Source organism: Pleurodeles waltl, chromosome 4_1 (genome assembly GCF_031143425.1).
Source record: "Pleurodeles waltl isolate 20211129_DDA chromosome 4_1, aPleWal1.hap1.20221129, whole genome shotgun sequence".
Lineage (NCBI taxonomy): Eukaryota > Metazoa > Chordata > Amphibia > Caudata > Salamandridae > Pleurodeles > Pleurodeles waltl.
In genome coordinates this window covers 54,046,025-54,065,508 of record NC_090442.1, presented here as the reverse complement: position 1 = coordinate 54,065,508, position 19,484 = coordinate 54,046,025, and the positions used below count along the sequence as shown (strand labels likewise).

The 19,484-nt window shown below is 52.4% G+C and overlaps 8 non-coding genes across 8 annotated transcripts; 2 read left to right on the top strand and 6 right to left on the bottom strand.

Annotated features, from left to right (window-relative positions):
• Nucleotides 1-4,916: 4,916 nt before the first annotated feature.
• TRNAW-CCA (transfer RNA tryptophan (anticodon CCA)) lies at nucleotides 4,917-4,988 on the bottom strand. Its single transcript has one exon. It is a non-coding gene; the product is annotated as a tRNA-Trp (tRNA).
• A 2,482-nt stretch (nucleotides 4,989-7,470) lies between these two features.
• TRNAN-GUU (transfer RNA asparagine (anticodon GUU)) lies at nucleotides 7,471-7,544 on the bottom strand. Its single transcript has one exon. It is a non-coding gene; the product is annotated as a tRNA-Asn (tRNA).
• Nucleotides 7,545-9,250: 1,706 nt separating this feature from the next.
• On the top strand, nucleotides 9,251-9,321 carry TRNAG-GCC (transfer RNA glycine (anticodon GCC)). The gene has a single exon. It is a non-coding gene; the product is annotated as a tRNA-Gly (tRNA).
• Nucleotides 9,322-9,717: 396 nt separating this feature from the next.
• On the bottom strand, nucleotides 9,718-9,791 carry TRNAN-GUU (transfer RNA asparagine (anticodon GUU)). The gene has a single exon. It is a non-coding gene; the product is annotated as a tRNA-Asn (tRNA).
• A 1,706-nt stretch (nucleotides 9,792-11,497) lies between these two features.
• Nucleotides 11,498-11,568, top strand: TRNAG-GCC (transfer RNA glycine (anticodon GCC)). Its single transcript has one exon. It is a non-coding gene; the product is annotated as a tRNA-Gly (tRNA).
• A 395-nt stretch (nucleotides 11,569-11,963) lies between these two features.
• On the bottom strand, nucleotides 11,964-12,037 carry TRNAN-GUU (transfer RNA asparagine (anticodon GUU)). Its single transcript has one exon. It is a non-coding gene; the product is annotated as a tRNA-Asn (tRNA).
• A 4,075-nt stretch (nucleotides 12,038-16,112) lies between these two features.
• TRNAW-CCA (transfer RNA tryptophan (anticodon CCA)) lies at nucleotides 16,113-16,184 on the bottom strand. The gene has a single exon. It is a non-coding gene; the product is annotated as a tRNA-Trp (tRNA).
• Nucleotides 16,185-18,666: 2,482 nt separating this feature from the next.
• TRNAN-GUU (transfer RNA asparagine (anticodon GUU)) lies at nucleotides 18,667-18,740 on the bottom strand. Its single transcript has one exon. It is a non-coding gene; the product is annotated as a tRNA-Asn (tRNA).
• Nucleotides 18,741-19,484: the final 744 nt, after the last annotated feature.

Genomic DNA, 19,484 nt, shown 5'->3' with positions numbered 1-19,484 from the left:
CAAGATTGCTGGTGGTCTGGAGGGTGCTTTCTGTCAGCCACTTCTCCCGGGAGCAGCCAGAGAGCAGGCTGATGTCGTGCTCTGTCAAGCACAACACTGGCCCCAAACCACTGTCCTTAGCAAAAGCAGAAACATTCATAGTTTCAGTCTCCTGCATCTGATTCCTGCCATCAGCATGTGAACGTTTGGCAGTCCAAGGCTTGCCATGCAAACTTTGTTCATAGGTGTCCCATGCGAATGCATGGGCCTCATCACTACTGTCTACGGCAGGGCTCTCTGCTCAGCCTATGTAAGTGAAGCATTGGTGGTTCAGTGGTAGAATTCTCGCCTGCCACGTGGGAGGCCCGGGTTCGATTCCCGGCCAATGCAAAGCGCCATTCTTTTGGCTTTGCTTTAGAAGTCAGAGATATAGACTTGGTGGGGAAAAAAATGTCAAAGAGTGACCCCGACGTGATTTGAACACGCAACCTTCTGATCTGGAGTCAGACGCGCTACTGTTGCGCCACGAGGTCCCTGTGCATGCAGTTCTCAGCCCCGGATCAAGAAATGCTTCTGTGCCTTTTATTGGCCCTCAGTACGCCTGTGGTTAAAGTAGAAGGCTTGGTGGCCCGTTTCCAGTCCTATTGGTGGAAATGACTAGAGGTGAAGAGATGAGAGAAGATAGAAATGTTGAGATAGAGCATGTCACGCAGGCAAAGCGAGAGCTCTAAGAGCAAAGCCAGACAGCTGTGTTTTAATTCAGGACTTGATGTAGGCAAAAGCATACATCCCTGGGTGGGCTTGAACCACCAACCTTTCGGTTAACAGCCGAACGCGCTAACCGATTGCGCCACAGAGACCAACCACCGCAGTGAGCGTGTTGGGACTCAATATATGTTTTTACCTTTGTGCTCCTGCCTGCAGCTCTAAGGTCCTGGCATAAGACAGGTAGGCTTAGACTCCATTGTGACATGTCTTACTTCTCTTAGAAGAAGGTTCTGAGTTGCCAGGCAGCTTATCTTCTGCCGGGCACACTTTCCTTTGCAGGCTTTCAGGTTGTGAATCCAGCACTGCTTAGGTGTCCATGTCAGACATGAGCAGCTCATTGAGCCCACTGTGTGTTTTTTGTGGAGATACAACTCTCAGACTAGAGGGAGCAGGCGGGAAGTGGGTGAGACTCACACAGGGTGGGTGGGGCAGTTAAAGGATTATATCTAATAGTGTAATCGAGGAGTTGGGTTTTTTGTGCACTACACTTTAACCAGCGATTCTTTCTGAAAGGAAATCCCAGGGCAGTACCCGCAATGAGTGGCATCCCCAAACCCGAGGTTGCATTGTGGTAGCTGTTCCCTGAGCCCATAGCCCCTGTCCCCATGTCGCCCTTTCTCCTCGTGTAACTCACCCCAGGTTCGGTGGCTCTGATACTTGCTGCTTCTGCTGCGCGATCATCCCCATGATCTGGGCCTTTGTACGAAATGTCATGTAAGATGACTTTATTCAGCACGGCGTTTGTCGTTTGCTTGGTTGTCCTGTCACTGTTGGATGTTTTCTTGCGCAGACTACTGTCTAATGGTGGGAAGGCCACGAGACACGTGACTTTACTCTTTCCTTGTTAGCATAGTTTCCTGCCACTGTCTTGGTGTGCTGCCAGCCTGTGAGACACGTGTCTTGCCCATCTCAGCTCCACTGTGGCATGTTAGATATGTCTTTGAGCAGAGTCCCGGTCCCAGAGCTGCTGCCTTCTCTGCACTCTGGCTTGTAAGACTGCAGGCAAAGGCCCTCCCTGGCCCCTCAGCCAGATAGATACATTTACCTGCAGGGCTCAGCTTTGGTGAAAGATATTGGCGAGAGAGAGGAAAGGGGACGGCCCGTGGTGCACCCCCTATTTTGCATAGAACCACAGCCTCCTGGGAGGGCAGAGACATGAGGGTTCTCAGGGAAAGCCCTCCCAGGAGTGTTGAAGGGCAGGACGTGAAACACAGCAATCCCGGAATGGCCTGGTCTAAGATGCCTGTGCAATAGGCCTGGCCCTAGGCTTCCGGGGCTCTTCCTCGGCAGAGGCCCCAGTGGTATGAGCCCGACCAGGGCTGTGCCCGACCAGGGCTGTAGGGCGCGTTGGGAGCGCGTTAGGGACGCGAAAGAGGGCGCAGGGCGCAGAACTCTGCCCGTTTCTCCCCAGGATTTTGGGGAGGACATGGAATCTGGCCAGGTCAGTGACTAGGCTTTCCCAGAAGGAAAGTCCAGTGACAGTGGCATGTTGTGAAACACAAGATTGCTGGTGGTCTGGAGGGTGCTTTCTGTCAGCCACTTCTCCCGGGAGCAGCCAGAGAGCAGGCTGATGTCGTGCTCTGTCAAGCACAACACTGGCCCCAAACCACTGTCCTTAGCAAAAGCAGAAACATTCATAGTTTCAGTCTCCTGCATCTGATTCCTGCCATCAGCATGTGAACGTTTGGCAGTCCAAGGCTTTCCATGCAAACTTTGTTCATAGGTGTCCCATGCGAATGCATGGGCCTCATCACTACTGTCTACGGCAGGGCTCTCTGCTCAGCCTATGTAAGTGAAGCATTGGTGGTTCAGTGGTAGAATTCTCGCCTGCCACGCGGGAGGCCTGGGTTCGATTCCCGGCCAATGCAAAGCGCCCTTCTTTTGGCTTTGCTTTAGAAGTGAGAGATATAGACTTGGTGGGGAAAAAAATGTCAAAGAGTGACCCGACGTGATTTGAACACACAACCTTCTGATCTGGAGTCAGACGCGCTACCGTTGCGCCACGAGGTCCCTGTGCATGCAGTTCTCAGCCCCGGATCAAGAAATGCTTCTGTGCCTTTTATTGGCCCTCAGTACGCCTGTGGTTAAAGTAGAAGGCTTGGTGGCCCGTTTCCAGTCCTATTGGTGGAAATGACTAGAGGTGAAGAGATGAGAGAATATAGAAATGTTGAGATAGAGCATGTCACGCAGGCAAAGCGAGAGCTCTAAGAGCAAAGCCAGACAGCTGTGTTTTAATTCAGGACTTGATGTAGGCAAAAGCATGCGTTCCTGGGTGGGCTTGAACCACCAACCTTTTGGTTAACGGCCGAACGCGCTAACCGATTGCGGCACAGAGACCAACCACTGCAGTGAGCGTGTTGGGACTCAATATATGTTTTTACCTTTGTGCTCCTGCCTGCAGCTCTAAGGTCCTGGCATAAGACAGGTAGGCTTAGACTCCATTGTGACATGTCTTACTTCTCTTAGAAGAAGGTTCTGAGTTGCCAGGCAGCTTATCTTCTGCCGGGCACACTTTCCTTTGCAGGCTTTCAGGTTGTGAATCCAGCACTGCTTAGGTGTCCATGTCAGACATGAGCAGCTCATTGAGCCCCACTGTGTGTTTTTTGTGGAGATACAACTCTCAGACTAGAGGGAGCAGGCGGGAAGTGGGTGATACTCACACAGGGTGGGTGGGGCAGTTAAAGGATGTTATCTAATAGTGTAATCGAGGAGTTGGGTTTTTTGTGCACTACACTTTAACCAGCGATTCTTTCTAAAAGGAAATCCCAGGGCAGTACCCGCAATGACTGGCATCCCCACACCCGAGGTTGCATTGTGGTAGCTGTTCCCTGAGCCCATAGCCCCTGTCCCCATGTCGCCCTTTCTCCTCGTGTAACTCACCCCAGGTTCGGTGGCTCTGATACTTGCTGCTTCTGCTGCGCGATCATCCCCTTGATCTGGGCCTTTGTACGAAATGTCATGTAAGATGACTTTATTCAGCACAGCGTTTGTCATTTGCTTGGTTGTCCTGTCACTGTTGGATGTTTTCTTGCGCAGACTACTGTCTAATGGTGGGAAGGCCACGAGACACGTGACTTTTCTCTTTCCTTGTTAGCATAGTTTCCTGCCACTGTCTTGTTGTGCTGCCTGCCTGTGAGACACGTGTCTTCCCCATCTCAGCTCCACTGTGGCATGTTAGATATGTCTTTGAGCAGAGTCCCGGTCCCAGAGCTGCTGCCTTCTCTGCACTCTGGCTTGTAAGACTGCAGGCAAAGGCCCTCCCTGGCCCCTCAGCCAGATAGATACATTTACCTGCAGGGCTCAGCTTTGGTGAAAGATATTGGCGAGAGAGAGGAAAGGGGACGGCCCGTGGTGCACCCCCTATTTTGCATAGAACCACAGCCTCCTGGGAGGGCAGAGACATGAGGGTTCTCAGGGAAAGCCCTCCCAGGAGTGTTGAAGGGCAGGACGTGAAACACAGCAATCCCGGAATGGCCTGGTCTAAGATGCCTGTGCAATAGGCCTGGCCCTAGGCTTCCGGGGCTCTTCCTCGGCAGAGGCCCCAGTGGTATGAGCCCGACCAGGGCTGTAGGGCGCGTTGGGAGCGCGTTAGGGACGCGAAAGAGGGCGCAGGGCGCAGAACTCTGCCCGTTTCTCCCCAGGATTTTGGGGAGGACAGGGAATCTGGCCAGGTCAGTGACTAGGCTTTCCCAGAAGGAAAGTCCAGTGACAGTGGCATGTTGTGAAACACAAGATTGCTGGTGGTCTGGAGGGTGCTTTCTGTCAGCCACTTCTCCTGGGAGCAGCCAGAGAGCAGGCTGATGTCGTGCTCTGTCAAGCACAACACTGGCCCCAAACCACTGTCGTTAGCAAAAGCAGAAACATTCATAGTTTCAGTCTCCTGCATCTGATTCCTGCCATCAGCATGTGAACGTTTGGCAGTCCAAGGCTTGCCATGCAAACTTTGTTCATAGGTGTCCCATGCGAATGCATGGGCCTCATCACTACTGTCTACGGCAGGGCTCTCTGCTCAGCCTATGTAAGTGAAGCATTGGTGGTTCAGTGGTAGAATTCTCGCCTGCCACGCGGGAGGCCCAGGTTCGATTTGCGGCCAATGCAAAGCGCCCTTCTTTTGGCTTTGCTTTAGAAGTCAGAGATATAGACTTGGTGGGGAAAAAAATGTCAAAGAGTGACCCCGACGTGATTTGAACACGCAACCTTCTGATCTGGAGTCAGACGCGCTACCGTTGCGCCACGAGGTCCCTGTGCATGCAGTTCTGCGCCGCATCAAGAAATGCTTCTGTGCCTTTTATTGGCCCTCAGTACGCCTGTGGTTAAAGTAGAAGGCTTGGTGGCCCGTTTCCAGTCCTATTGGTGGAAATGACTAGAGGTGAAGAGATGAGAGAAGATAGAAATGTTGAGATAGAGCATGTCACGCAGGCAAAGCGAGAGCTCTAAGAGCAAAGCCAGACAGCTGTGTTTTAATTCAGGACTTGATGTAGGCAAAAGCATACGTCCCTGGGTGGGCTTGAACCACCAACCTTTCGATTAACAGCCGAACGCGCTAACCGATTGCACCACAGAGACCAACCACCGCAGTGAGCGTGTTGGGACTCAATATATGTTTTTACCTGTGTGCTCCTGCCTGCAGCTCTAAGGTCCTGGCATAAGACAGGTAGGCTTAGACTCCATTGTGACATGTCTTACTTCTCTTAGAAGAAGGTTCTGAGTTGCCAGGCAGCTTATCTTCTGCCGGGCACACTTTCCTTTGCAGGCTTTCAGGTTGTGAATCCAGCACTGCTTAGGTGTCCATGTCAGACATGAGCAGCTCATTGAGCCCCACTGTGTGTTTTTTGTGGAGATACAACTCTCAGACTAGAGGGAGCAGGCGGGAAGTGGGTGAGACTCACACAGGGTGGGTGGGGCAGTTAAAGGATGTTATCTAATAGTGTAATCGAGGAGTTGGGTTTTTTGTGCACTACACTTTAACCAGCGATTCTTTCTAAAAGGAAATCCCAGGGCAGTACCCGCAATGAGTGGCATCCCCACACCCGAGGTTGCATTGTGGTAGCTGTTCCCTGAGCCCATAGCCCCTGTCCCCATGTCGCCCTTTCTCCTCGTGTAACTCACCCCAGGTTCGGTGGCTCTGATACTTGCTGCTTCTGCTGCGCGATCATCCCCATGATCTGGGCCTTTGTACGAAATGTCATGTAAGATGACTTTATTCAGCACGGCGTTTGTCATTTGCTTGGTTGTCCTGTCACTGTTGGATGTTTTCTTGCGCAGACTACTGTCTAATGGTGGGAAGGCCACGAGACACGTGACTTTTCTCTTTCCTTGTTAGCATAGTTTCCTGCCACTGTCTTGGTGTGCTGCCAGCCTGTGAGACACGTGTCTTGCCCATCTCAGCTCCACTGTGGCATGTTAGATATGTCTTTGAGCAGAGTCCCGGTCCCAGAGCTGCTGCCTTCTCTGCACTCTGGCTTGTAAGACTGCAGGCAAAGGCCCTCCCTGGCCCCTCAGCCAGATAGATACATTTACCTGCAGGGCTCAGCTTTGGTGAAAGATATTGGCGAGTGAGAGGAAAGGGGACGGCCCGTGGTGCACCCCCTATTTTGCATAGAACCACAGCCTCCTGGGAGGGCAGAGACATGAGGGTTCTCAGGGAAAGCCCTCCCAGGAGTATTGAAGGGCAGGACGTGAAACACAGCAATCCCGGAATGGCCTGGTCTAAGATGCCTGTGCAATAGGCCTGGCCCTAGGCTTCCGGGGCTCTTCCTCGGCAGAGGCCCCAGTGGTATGAGCCCGACCAGGGCTGTAGGGCGCGTTCGGAGCGCGTTAGGGACGCGAAAGAGGGCGCAGGGCGCAGAACTCTGCCCGTTTCTCCCCAGGATTTTGGGGAGGACAGGGAATCTGGCCAGGTCAGTGACTAGGCTTTCCCAGAAGGAAAGTCCAGTGACAGTGGCATGTTGTGAAACACAAGATTGCTGGTGGTCTGGAGGGTGCTTTCTGTCAGCCACTTCTCCTGGGAGCAGCCAGAGAGCAGGCTGATGTCGTGCTCTGTCAAGCACAACACTGGCCCCAAACCACTGTCCTTAGCAAAAGCAGAAACATTCATAGTTTCAGTCTCCTGCATCTGATTCCTGCCATCAGCATGTGAACGTTTGGCAGTCCAAGGCTTGCCATGCAAACTTTGTTCATAGGTGTCCCATGCGAATGCATGGGCCTCATCACTACTGTCTACGGCAGGGCTCTCTGCTCAGCCTATGTAAGTGAAGCATTGGTGGTTCAGTGGTAGAATTCTCGCCTGCCACGCGGGAGGCCCAGGTTCGATTTGCGGCCAATGCAAAGCGCCCTTCCTTTGGCTTTGCTTTAGAAGTCAGAGATATAGACTTGGTGGGGAAAAAAATGTCAAAGAGTGACCCTGACGTGATTTGAACACGCAACCTTCTGATCTGGAGTCAGACGCGCTACCGTTGCGCCACGAGGTCCCTGTGCATGCAGTTCTCAGCCCCGGATCAAGAAATGCTTCTGTGCCTTTTATTGGCCCTCAGTACGCCTGTGGTTAAAGTAGAAGGCTTGGTGGCCCGTTTCCAGTCCTATTGGTGGAAATGACTAGAGGTGAAGAGATGAGAGAAGATAGAAATGTTGAGATAGAGCATGTCACGCAGGCAAGGCGAGAGCTCTAAGAGCAAAGCCAGACAGCTGTGTTTTAATTCAGGACTTGATGTAGGCAAAAGCATACGTCCCTGGGTGGGCTTGAACCACCAACCTTTCGGTTAACAGCCGAACGCGCTAACCGATTGCGCCACAGAGACCAACCACCGCAGTGAGCGTGTTGGGACTCAATATATGTTTTTACCTTTGTGCTCCTGCCTGCAGCTCTAAGGTCCTGGCATAAGACAGGTAGGCTTAGACTCCATTGTGACATGTCTTACTTCTCTTAGAAGAAGGTTCTGAGTTGCCAGGCAGCTTATCTTCTGCCGGGCACACTTTCCTTTGCAGGCTTTCAGGTTGTGAATCCAGCACTGCTTAGGTGTCCATGTCAGACATGAGCAGCTCATTGAGCCCCACTGTGTGTTTTTTGTGGAGATACAACTCTCAGACTAGAGGGAGCAGGCGGGAAGTGGGTGAGACTCACACAGGGTGGGTGGGGCAGTTAAAGGATGTTATCTAATAGTGTAATCGAGGAGTTGGGTTTTTTGTGCACTACACTTTAACCAGCGATTCTTTCTAAAAGGAAATCCCAGGGCAGTACCCGCAATGAGTGGCATCCCCACACCCGAGGTTGCATTGTGGTAGCTGTTCCCTGAGCCCATAGCCCCTGTCCCCATGTCGCCCTTTCTCCTCGTGTAACTCACCCCAGGTTCGGTGGCTCTGATACTTGCTGCTTCTGCTGCGCGATCATCCCCATGATCTGGGCCTTTGTACGAAATGTCAGGTAAGATGACTTTATTCAGCACGGCGTTTGTCATTTGCTTGGTTGTCCTGTCACTGTTGGATGTTTTCTTGCGCAGACTACTGTCTAATGGTGGGAAGGCCACGAGACACGTGACTTTTCTCTTTCCTTGTTAGCATAGTTTCCTGCCACTGTCTTGGTGTGCTGCCAGCCTGTGAGACACGTGTCTTGCCCATCTCAGCTCCACTGTGGCATGTTAGATATGTCTTTGAGCAGAGTCCCGGTCCCAGAGCTGCTGCCTTCTCTGCACTCTGGCTTGTAAGACTGCAGGCAAAGGCCCTCCCTGGCCCCTCAGCCAGATAGATACATTTACCTGCAGGGCTCAGCTTTGGTGAAAGATATTGGCGAGAGAGAGGAAAGGGGACGGCCCGTGGTGCACCCCCTATTTTGCATAGAACCACAGCCTCCTGGGAGGGCAGAGACATGAGGGTTCTCAGGGAAAGCCCTCCCAGGAGTGTTGAAGGGCAGGACGTGAAACACAGCAATCCCGGAATGGCCTGGTCTAAGATGCCTGTGCAATAGGCCTGGCCCTAGGCTTCCGGGGCTCTTCCTCGGCAGAGGCCCCAGTGGTATGAGCCTGACCAGGGCTGTGCCCGACCAGGGCTGTAGGGCGCGTTGGGAGCGCGTTAGGGACGCGAAAGAGGGCGCAGGGCGCAGAACTCTGCCCGTTTCTCCCCAGGATTTTGGGGAGGACAGGGAATCTATCCAGGTCAGTGACTAGGCTTTCCCAGAAGGAAAGTCCAGTGACAGTGGCATGTTGTGAAACACAAGATTGCTGGTGGTCTGGAGGGTGCTTTCTGTCAGCCACTTCTCCCGGGAGCAGCCAGAGAGCAGGCTGATGTCGTGCTCTGTCAAGCACAACACTGGCCCCAAACCACTGTCCTTAGCAAAAGCAGAAACATTCATAGTTTCAGTCTCCTGCATCTGATTCCTGCCATCAGCATGTGAACGTTTGGCAGTCCAAGGCTTGCCATGCAAACTTTGTTCATAGGTGTCCCATGCGAATGCATGGGCCTCATCACTACTGTCTACAGCACGGCTCTCTGCTCAGCCTATGTAAGTGAAGCATTGGTGGTTCAGTGGTAGAATTCTCGCCTGCCACGCGGGAGGCCCGGGTTCGATTCCCGGCCAATGCAAAGCGCCCTTCTTTTGGCTTTGCTTTAGAAGTCAGAGATATAGACTTGGTGGGGAAAAAAATGTCAAAGAGTGACCCCGACGTGATTTGAACACGCAACCTTCTGATCTAGAGTCAGTCGCGCTACCGTTGCGCCACGAGGTCCCTGTGCATGCAGTTCTCAGCCCCGGATCAAGAAATGCTTCTGTGCCTTTTATTGGCCCTCAGTACGCCTGTGGTTAAAGTAGAAGGCTTGGTGTCCCGTTTCCAGTCCTATTGGTGGAAATGACTAGAGGTGAAGAGATGAGAGAAGATAGAAATGTTGAGATAGAGCATGTCACGCAGGCAAAGCGAGAGCTCTAAGAGCAAAGCCAGACAGCTGTGTTTTAATTCAGGACTTGATGTAGGCAAAAGCATACGTCCCTGGGTGGGCTTGAACCACCAACCTTTCGGTTAACAGCCGAACGCGCTAACCGATTGCGCCACAGAGACCAACCACCGCAGTGAGCGTGTTGGGACTCAATATATGTTTTTACCTTTGTGCTCCTGCCTGCAGCTCTAAGGTCCTGGCATAAGACAGGTAGGCTTAGACTCCATTGTGACATGTCTTACTTCTCTTAGAAGAAGGTTCTGAGTTGCCAGGCAGCTTATCTTCTGCCGGGCACACTTTCCTTTGCAGGCTTTCAGGTTGTGAATCCAGCACTGCTTAGGTGTCCATGTCAGACATGAGCAGCTCATTGAGCCCCACTGTGTGTTTTTTGTGGAGATACAACTCTCAGACTAGAGGGAGCAGGCGGGAAGTGGGTGAGACTCACACAGGGTGGGTGGGGCAGTTAAAGGATGTTATCTAATAGTGTAATCGAGGAGTTGGGTTTTTTGTGCACTACACTTTAACCAGCGATTCTTTCTAAAAGGAAATCCCAGGGCAGTACCCGCAATGAGTGGCATCCCCACACCCGAGGTTGCATTGTGGTAGCTGTTCCCTGAGCCCATAGCCCCTGTCCCCATGTCGCCCTTTCTCCTTGTGTAACTCACCCCAGGTTCGGTGGCTCTGATACTTGCTGCTTCTGCTGCGCGATCATACCCATGATCTGGGCCTTTGTACGAAATATCATGTAAGATGACTTTATTCAGCACGGTGTTTGTCATTTGCTTGGTTGTCCTGTCACTGTTGGATGTTTTCTTGCGCAGACTACTGTCTAATGGTTGGAAGGCCACGAGACACGTGACTTTTCTCTTTCCTTTGTAGCATAGTTTCCTGCCACTGTCTTGTTGTGCTGCCTGCCTGTGAGACACGTGTCTTGCCCATCTCAGCTCCACTGTGGCATGTTAGATATGTCTTTGAGCAGAGTCCCGGTCCCAGAGCTGCTGCCTTCTCTGCACTCTGGCTTGTAAGACTGCAGGCAAAGGCCCTCCCTGGCCCCTCAGCCAGATAGATACATTTACCTGCAGGGCTCAGCTTTGGTGAAAGATATTGGCGAGAGAGAGGAAAGGGGACGGCCCGTGGTGCACCCCCTATTTTGCATAGAACCACAGCCTCCTGGGAGGGCAGAGACATGAGGGTTCTCAGGGAAAGCCCTCCCAGGAGTGTTGAAGGGCATGAAGTGAAACACAGCAATCCCGGAATGGCCTGGTCTAAGATGCCTGTGCAATAGGCCTGGCCCTAGGCTTCCGGGGCTCTTCCTCGGCAGAGGCCCCAGTGGTATGAGCCCGACCAGGGCTGTGCCCGACCAGGGCTGTAGGGCGCGTTGGGAGCGCGTTAGGGACGCGAAAGAGGGCGCAGGGCGCAGAACTCTGCCCGTTTCTCCCCAGGATTTTGGGGAGGACAGGGAATCTGGCCAGGTCAGTGACTAGGCTTTCCCAGAAGGAAAGTCCAGTGACAGTGGCATGTTGTGAAACACAAGATTGCTGGTGGTCTGGAGGGTGCTTTCTGTCAGCCACTTCTCCCGGGAGCAGCCAGAGAGCAGGCTGATGTCGTGCTCTGTCAAGCACAACACTGGCCCCAAACCACTGTCCTTAGCAAAAGCAGAAACATTCATAGTTTCAGTCTCCTGCATCTGATTCCTGCCATCAGCATGTGAACGTTTGGCAGTCCAAGGCTTGCCATGCAAACTTTGTTCATAGGTGTCCCATGCGAATGCATGGGCCTCATCACTACTGTCTACGGCAGGGCTCTCTGCTCAGCCTACGTAAGTGAAGCATTGGTGGTTCAGTGGTAGAATTCTCGCCTGCCACGCGGGAGGCCCGGGTTCGATTCCCGGCCAATGCAAAGCGTCCTTCTTTTGGCTTTGCTTTAGAAGTCAGAGATATAGACTTGGTGGGGAAAAAAATGTCAAAGAGTGACCCGACGTGATTTGAACACGCAACCTTCTGATCTGGAGTCAGACGCGCTACCGTTGCGCCACGAGGTCCCTGTGCACGCAGTTTTCAGCCCCGGATCAAGAAATGCTTCTGTGCCTTTTATTGGCCCTCAGTACGCCTGTGGTTAAAGTAGAAGGCTTGGTGGCCCGTTTCCAGTCCTATTGGTGGAAATGACTAGAGGTGAAGAGATGAGAGAAGATAGAAATGTTGAGATAGAGCATGTCACGCAGGCAAAGCGAGAGCTCTAAGAGCAAAGCCAGACAGCTGTGTTTTAATTCAGGACTTGATGTAGGCAAAAGCATACGTCCCTGGGTGGGCTTGAACCACCAACCTTTCGGTTAACAGCCGAACGCGCTAACCGATTGCGCCACAGAGACCAACCACCGCAGTGAGCGTGTTGGGACTCAATATATGTTTTTACCTTTGTGCTCCTCCCTGCAGCTCTAAGGTCCTGGCATAAGACAGGTAGGCTTAGACTCCATTGTGACATGTCTTACTTCTCTTAGAAGAAGGTTCTGAGTTGCCAGGCAGCTTATCTTCTGCCGGGCACACTTTCCTTTGCAGGCTTTCAGGTTGTGAATCCAGCACTGCTTAGGTGTCCATGTCAGACATGAGCAGCTCATTGAGCCCCACTGTGTGTTTTTTGTGGAGATACAACTTTCAGACTAGAGGGAGCAGGCGGGAAGTGGGTGAGACTCACACAGGGTGGGTGGGGCAGTTAAAGGATGTTATCTAATAGTGTAATCGAGGAGTTGGGTTTTTTGTGCACTACACTTTAACCAGCGATTCTTTCTAAAAGGAAATCCCAGGGCAGTACCCGCAATGAGTGGCATCCCCACACCCGAGGTTGCATTGTGGTAGCTGTTCCCTGAGCCCCTAGCCCCTGTCCCCATGTCGCCCTTTCTCCTCGTGTAACTCACCTCAGGTTCGGTGGCTCTGATACTTGCTGCTTCTGCGCGATCATCCCCATGATCTGGGCCTTTGTACGAAATGTCATGTAAGATGACTTTATTCAGCACAGCGTTTGTCATTTGCTTGGTTGTCCTGTCACTGTTGGATGTTTTCTTGCGCAGACTACTGTCTAATGGTGGGAAGGCCACGAGACATGTGACTTTTCTCTTTCCTTGTTAGCATAGTTTCCTGCCACTGTCTTGTTGTGCTGCCTGCCTGTGAGACACGTGTCTTGCCCATCTCAGCTCCACTGTGGCATGTTAGATATGTCTTTGAGCAGAGTCCCGGTCCCAGAGCTGCTGCCTTCTCTGCACTCTGGCTTGTAAGACTGCAGGCAAAGGCCCTCCCTGGCCCCTCAGCCAGATAGATACATTTACCTGCAGGGCTCAGCTTTGGTGAAAGATATTGGCGAGAGAGAGGAAAGGGGACGGCCCGTGGTGCACCCCCTATTTTGCATAGAACCACAGCCTCCTGGGAGGGCAGAGACATGAGGGTTCTCAGGGAAAGCCCTCCCAGGAGTGTTGAAGGGCAGGACATGAAACACAGCAATCCCGGAATGGCCTGGTCTAAGATGCCTGTGCAATAGGCCTGGCCCTAGGCTTCCGGGGCTCTTCCTCGGGAGAGGCCCCAGTGGTATGAGCCCGACCAGGGCTGTGCCCGACCAGGGCTGTAGGGCGCGTTGGGAGCGCGTTAGGGACGCGAAAGAGGGCGCAGGGCGCAGAACTCTGCCCGTTTCTCCCCAGGATTTTGGGGAGGACAGGGAATCTGGCCAGGTCAGTGACTAGGCTTTCCCAGAAGGAAAGTCCAGTGACAGTGGCATGTTGTGAAACACAAGATTGCTGGTGGTCTGGAGGGTGCTTTCTGTCAGCCACTTCTCCCGGGAGCAGCCAGAGAGCAGGCTGATGTCGTGCTCTGTCAAGCACAACACTGGCCCCAAACCACTGTCCTTAGCAAAAGCAGAAACATTCATAGTTTCAGTCTCCTGCATCTGATTCCTGCCATCAGCATGTGAACGTTTGGCAGTCCAAGGCTTGCCATGCAAACTTTGTTCATAGGTGTCCCATGCGAATGCATGGGCCTCATCACTACTGTCTACGGCAGGGCTCTCTGCTCAGCCTATGTAAGTGAAGCATTGGTGGTTCAGTGGTAGAATTCTCGCCTGCCACGCGGGAGGCCTGGGTTCGATTCCCGGCCAATGCAAAGCGCCCTTCTTTTGGCTTTGCTTTAGAAGTGAGAGATATAGACTTGGTGGGGAAAAAAATGTCAAAGAGTGACCCGACGTGATTTGAACACACAACCTTCTGATCTGGAGTCAGACGCGCTACCGTTGCGCCACGAGGTCCCTGTGCATGCAGTTCTCAGCCCCGGATCAAGAAATGCTTCTGTGCCTTTTATTGGCCCTCAGTACGCCTGTGGTTAAAGTAGAAGGCTTGGTGGCCCGTTTCCAGTCCTATTGGTGGAAATGACTAGAGGTGAAGAGATGAGAGAATATAGAAATGTTGAGATAGAGCATGTCACGCAGGCAAAGCGAGAGCTCTAAGAGCAAAGCCAGACAGCTGTGTTTTAATTCAGGACTTGATGTAGGCAAAAGCATGCGTTCCTGGGTGGGCTTGAACCACCAACCTTTTGGTTAACGGCCGAACGCGCTAACCGATTGCGGCACAGAGACCAACCACTGCAGTGAGCGTGTTGGGACTCAATATATGTTTTTACCTTTGTGCTCCTGCCTGCAGCTCTAAGGTCCTGGCATAAGACAGGTAGGCTTAGACTCCATTGTGACATGTCTTACTTCTCTTAGAAGAAGGTTCTGAGTTGCCAGGCAGCTTATCTTCTGCCGGGCACACTTTCCTTTGCAGGCTTTCAGGTTGTGAATCCAGCACTGCTTAGGTGTCCATGTCAGACATGAGCAGCTCATTGAGCCCCACTGTGTGTTTTTTGTGGAGATACAACTCTCAGACTAGAGGGAGCAGGCGGGAAGTGGGTGATACTCACACAGGGTGGGTGGGGCAGTTAAAGGATGTTATCTAATAGTGTAATCGAGGAGTTGGGTTTTTTGTGCACTACACTTTAACCAGCGATTCTTTCTAAAAGGAAATCCCAGGGCAGTACCCGCAATGACTGGCATCCCCACACCCGAGGTTGCATTGTGGTAGCTGTTCCCTGAGCCCATAGCCCCTGTCCCCATGTCGCCCTTTCTCCTCGTGTAACTCACCCCAGGTTCGGTGGCTCTGATACTTGCTGCTTCTGCTGCGCGATCATCCCCTTGATCTGGGCCTTTGTACGAAATGTCATGTAAGATGACTTTATTCAGCACAGCGTTTGTCATTTGCTTGGTTGTCCTGTCACTGTTGGATGTTTTCTTGCGCAGACTACTGTCTAATGGTGGGAAGGCCACGAGACACGTGACTTTTCTCTTTCCTTGTTAGCATAGTTTCCTGCCACTGTCTTGTTGTGCTGCCTGCCTGTGAGACACGTGTCTTCCCCATCTCAGCTCCACTGTGGCATGTTAGATATGTCTTTGAGCAGAGTCCCGGTCCCAGAGCTGCTGCCTTCTCTGCACTCTGGCTTGTAAGACTGCAGGCAAAGGCCCTCCCTGGCCCCTCAGCCAGATAGATACATTTACCTGCAGGGCTCAGCTTTGGTGAAAGATATTGGCGAGAGAGAGGAAAGGGGACGGCCCGTGGTGCACCCCCTATTTTGCATAGAACCACAGCCTCCTGGGAGGGCAGAGACATGAGGGTTCTCAGGGAAAGCCCTCCCAGGAGTGTTGAAGGGCAGGACGTGAAACACAGCAATCCCGGAATGGCCTGGTCTAAGATGCCTGTGCAATAGGCCTGGCCCTAGGCTTCCGGGGCTCTTCCTCGGCAGAGGCCCCAGTGGTATGAGCCCGACCAGGGCTGTAGGGCGCGTTGGGAGCGCGTTAGGGACGCGAAAGAGGGCGCAGGGCGCAGAACTCTGCCCGTTTCTCCCCAGGATTTTGGGGAGGACAGGGAATCTGGCCAGGTCAGTGACTAGGCTTTCCCAGAAGGAAAGTCCAGTGACAGTGGCATGTTGTGAAACACAAGATTGCTGGTGGTCTGGAGGGTGCTTTCTGTCAGCCACTTCTCCTGGGAGCAGCCAGAGAGCAGGCTGATGTCGTGCTCTGTCAAGCACAACACTGGCCCCAAACCACTGTCGTTAGCAAAAGCAGAAACATTCATAGTTTCAGTCTCCTGCATCTGATTCCTGCCATCAGCATGTGAACGTTTGGCAGTCCAAGGCTTGCCATGCAAACTTTGTTCATAGGTGTCCCATGCGAATGCATGGGCCTCATCACTACTGTCTACGGCAGGGCTCTCTGCTCAGCCTATGTAAGTGAAGCATTGGTGGTTCAGTGGTAGAATTCTCGCCTGCCACGCGGGAGGCCCAGGTTCGATTTGCGGCCAATGCAAAGCGCCCTTCTTTTGGCTTTGCTTTAGAAGTCAGAGATATAGACTTGGTGGGGAAAAAAATGTCAAAGAGTGACCCCGACGTGATTTGAACACGCAACCTTCTGATCTGGAGTCAGACGCGCTACCGTTGCGCCACGAGGTCCCTGTGCATGCAGTTCTGCGCCGCATCAAGAAATGCTTCTGTGCCTTTTATTGGCCCTCAGTACGCCTGTGGTTAAAGTAGAAGGCTTGGTGGCCCGTTTCCAGTCCTATTGGTGGAAATGACTAGAGGTGAAGAGATGAGAGAAGATAGAAATGTTGAGATAGAGCATGTCACGCAGGCAAAGCGAGAGCTCTAAGAGCAAAGCCAGACAGCTGTGTTTTAATTCAGGACTTGATGTAGGCAAAAGCATACGTCCCTGGGTGGGCTTGAACCACCAACCTTTCGATTAACAGCCGAACGCGCTAACCGATTGCACCACAGAGACCAACCACCGCAGTGAGCGTGTTGGGACTCAATATATGTTTTTACCTGTGTGCTCCTGCCTGCAGCTCTAAGGTCCTGGCATAAGACAGGTAGGCTTAGACTCCATTGTGACATGTCTTACTTCTCTTAGAAGAAGGTTCTGAGTTGCCAGGCAGCTTATCTTCTGCCGGGCACACTTTCCTTTGCAGGCTTTCAGGTTGTGAATCCAGCACTGCTTAGGTGTCCATGTCAGACATGAGCAGCTCATTGAGCCCCACTGTGTGTTTTTTGTGGAGATACAACTCTCAGACTAGAGGGAGCAGGCGGGAAGTGGGTGAGACTCACACAGGGTGGGTGGGGCAGTTAAAGGATGTTATCTAATAGTGTAATCGAGGAGTTGGGTTTTTTGTGCACTACACTTTAACCAGCGATTCTTTCTAAAAGGAAATCCCAGGGCAGTACCCGCAATGAGTGGCATCCCCACACCCGAGGTTGCATTGTGGTAGCTGTTCCCTGAGCCCATAGCCCCTGTCCCCATGTCGCCCTTTCTCCTCGTGTAACTCACCCCAGGTTCGGTGGCTCTGATACTTGCTGCTTCTGCTGCGCGATCATCCCCATGATCTGGGCCTTTGTACGAAATGTCATGTAAGATGACTTTATTCAGCACGGCGTTTGTCATTTGCTTGGTTGTCCTGTCACTGTTGGATGTTTTCTTGCGCAGACTACTGTCTAATGGTGGGAAGGCCACGAGACACGTGACTTTTCTCTTTCCTTGTTAGCATAGTTTCCTGCCACTGTCTTGGTGTGCTGCCAGCCTGTGAGACACGTGTCTTGCCCATCTCAGCTCCACTGTGGCATGTTAGATATGTCTTTGAGCAGAGTCCCGGTCCCAGAGCTGCTGCCTTCTCTGCACTCTGGCTTGTAAGACTGCAGGCAAAGGCCCTCCCTGGCCCCTCAGCCAGATAGATACATTTACCTGCAGGGCTCAGCTTTGGTGAAAGATATTGGCGAGTGAGAGGAAAGGGGACGGCCCGTGGTGCACCCCCTATTTTGCATAGAACCACAGCCTCCTGGGAGGGCAGAGACATGAGGGTTCTCAGGGAAAGCCCTCCCAGGAGTATTGAAGGGCAGGACATGAAACACAGCAATCCCGGAATGGCCTGGTCTAAGATGCCTGTGCAATAGGCCTGGCCCTAGGCTTCCGGGGCTCTTCCTCGGCAGAGGCCCCAGTGGTATGAGCCCGACCAGGGCTGTAGGGCGCGTTCGGAGCGCGTTAGGGACGCGAAAGAGGGCGCAGGGCGCAGAACTCTGCCCGTTTCTCCCCAGGATTTTGGGGAGGACAGGGAATCTGGCCAGGTCAGTGACTAGGCTTTCCCAGAAGGAAAGTCCAGTGACAGTGGCATGTTGTGAAACACAAGATTGCTGGTGGTCTGGAGGGTGCTTTCTGTCAGCCACTTCTCCTGGGAGCAGCCAGAGAGCAGGCTGATGTCGTGCTCTGTCAAGCACAACACTGGCCCCAAACCACTGTCCTTAGCAAAAGCAGAAACATTCATAGTTTCAGTCTCCTGCATCTGATTCCTGCCATCAGCATGTGAACGTTTGGCAGTCCAAGGCTTGCCATGCAAACTTTGTTCATAGGTGTCCCATGCGAATGCATGGGCCTCATCACTACTGTCTACGGCAGGGCTCTCTGCTCAGCCTATGTAAGTGAAGCATTGGTGGTTCAGTGGTAGAATTCTCGCCTGCCACGCGGGAGGCCCAGGTTCGATTTGCGGCCAATGCAAAGCGCCCTTCCTTTGGCTTTGCTTTAGAAGTCAGAGATATAGACTTGGTGGGGAAAAAAATGTCAAAGAGTGACCCTGACGTGATTTGAACACGCAACCTTCTGATCTGGAGTCAGACGCGCTACCGTTGCGCCACGAGGTCCCTGTGCATGCAGTTCTCAGCCCCGGATCAAGAAATGCTTCTGTGCCTTTTATTGGCCCTCAGTACGCCTGTGGTTAAAGTAGAAGGCTTGGTGGCCCGTTTCCAGTCCTATTGGTGGAAATGACTAGAGGTGAAGAGATGAGAGAAGATAGAAATGTTGAGATAGAGCATGTCACGCAGGCAAGGCGAGAGCTCTAAGAGCAAAGCCAGACAGCTGTGTTTTAATTCAGGACTTGATGTAGGCAAAAGCATACGTCCCTGGGTGGGCTTGAACCACCAACCTTTCGGTTAACAGCCGAACGCGCTAACCGATTGCGCCACAGAGACCAACCACCGCAGTGAGCGTGTTGGGACTCAATATATGTTTTTACCTTTGTGCTCCTGCCTGCAGCTCTAAGGTCCTGGCATAAGACAGGTAGGCTTAGACTCCATTGTGACATGTCTTACTTCTCTTAGAAGAAGGTTCTGAGTTGCCAGGCAGCTTATCTTCTGCCGGGCACACTTTCCTTTGCAGGCTTTCAGGTTGTGAATCCAGCACTGCTTAGGTGTCCATGTCAGACATGAGCAGCTCATTGAGCCCCACTGTGTGTTTTTTGTGGAGATACAACTCTCAGACTAGAGGGAGCAGGCGGGAAGTGGGTGAGACTCACACAGGGTGGGTGGGGCAGTTAAAGGATGTTATCTAATAGTGTAATCGAGGAGTTGGGTTTTTTGTGCACTACACTTTAACCAGCGATTCTTTCTAAAAGGAAATCCCAGGGCAGTACCCGCAATGAGTGGCATCCCCACACCCGAGGTTGCATTGTGGTAGCTGTTCCCTGAGCCCATAGCCCCTGTCCCCATGTCGCCCTTTCTCCTCGTGTAACTCACCCCAGGTTCGGTGGCTCTGATACTTGCTGCTTCTGCTGCGCGATCATCCCCATGATCTGGGCCTTTGTACGAAATGTCAGGTAAGATGACTTTATTCAGCACGGCGTTTGTCATTTGCTTGGTTGTCCTGTCACTGTTGGATGTTTTCTTGCGCAGACTACTGTCTAATGGTGGGAAGGCCACGAGACACGTGACTTTTCT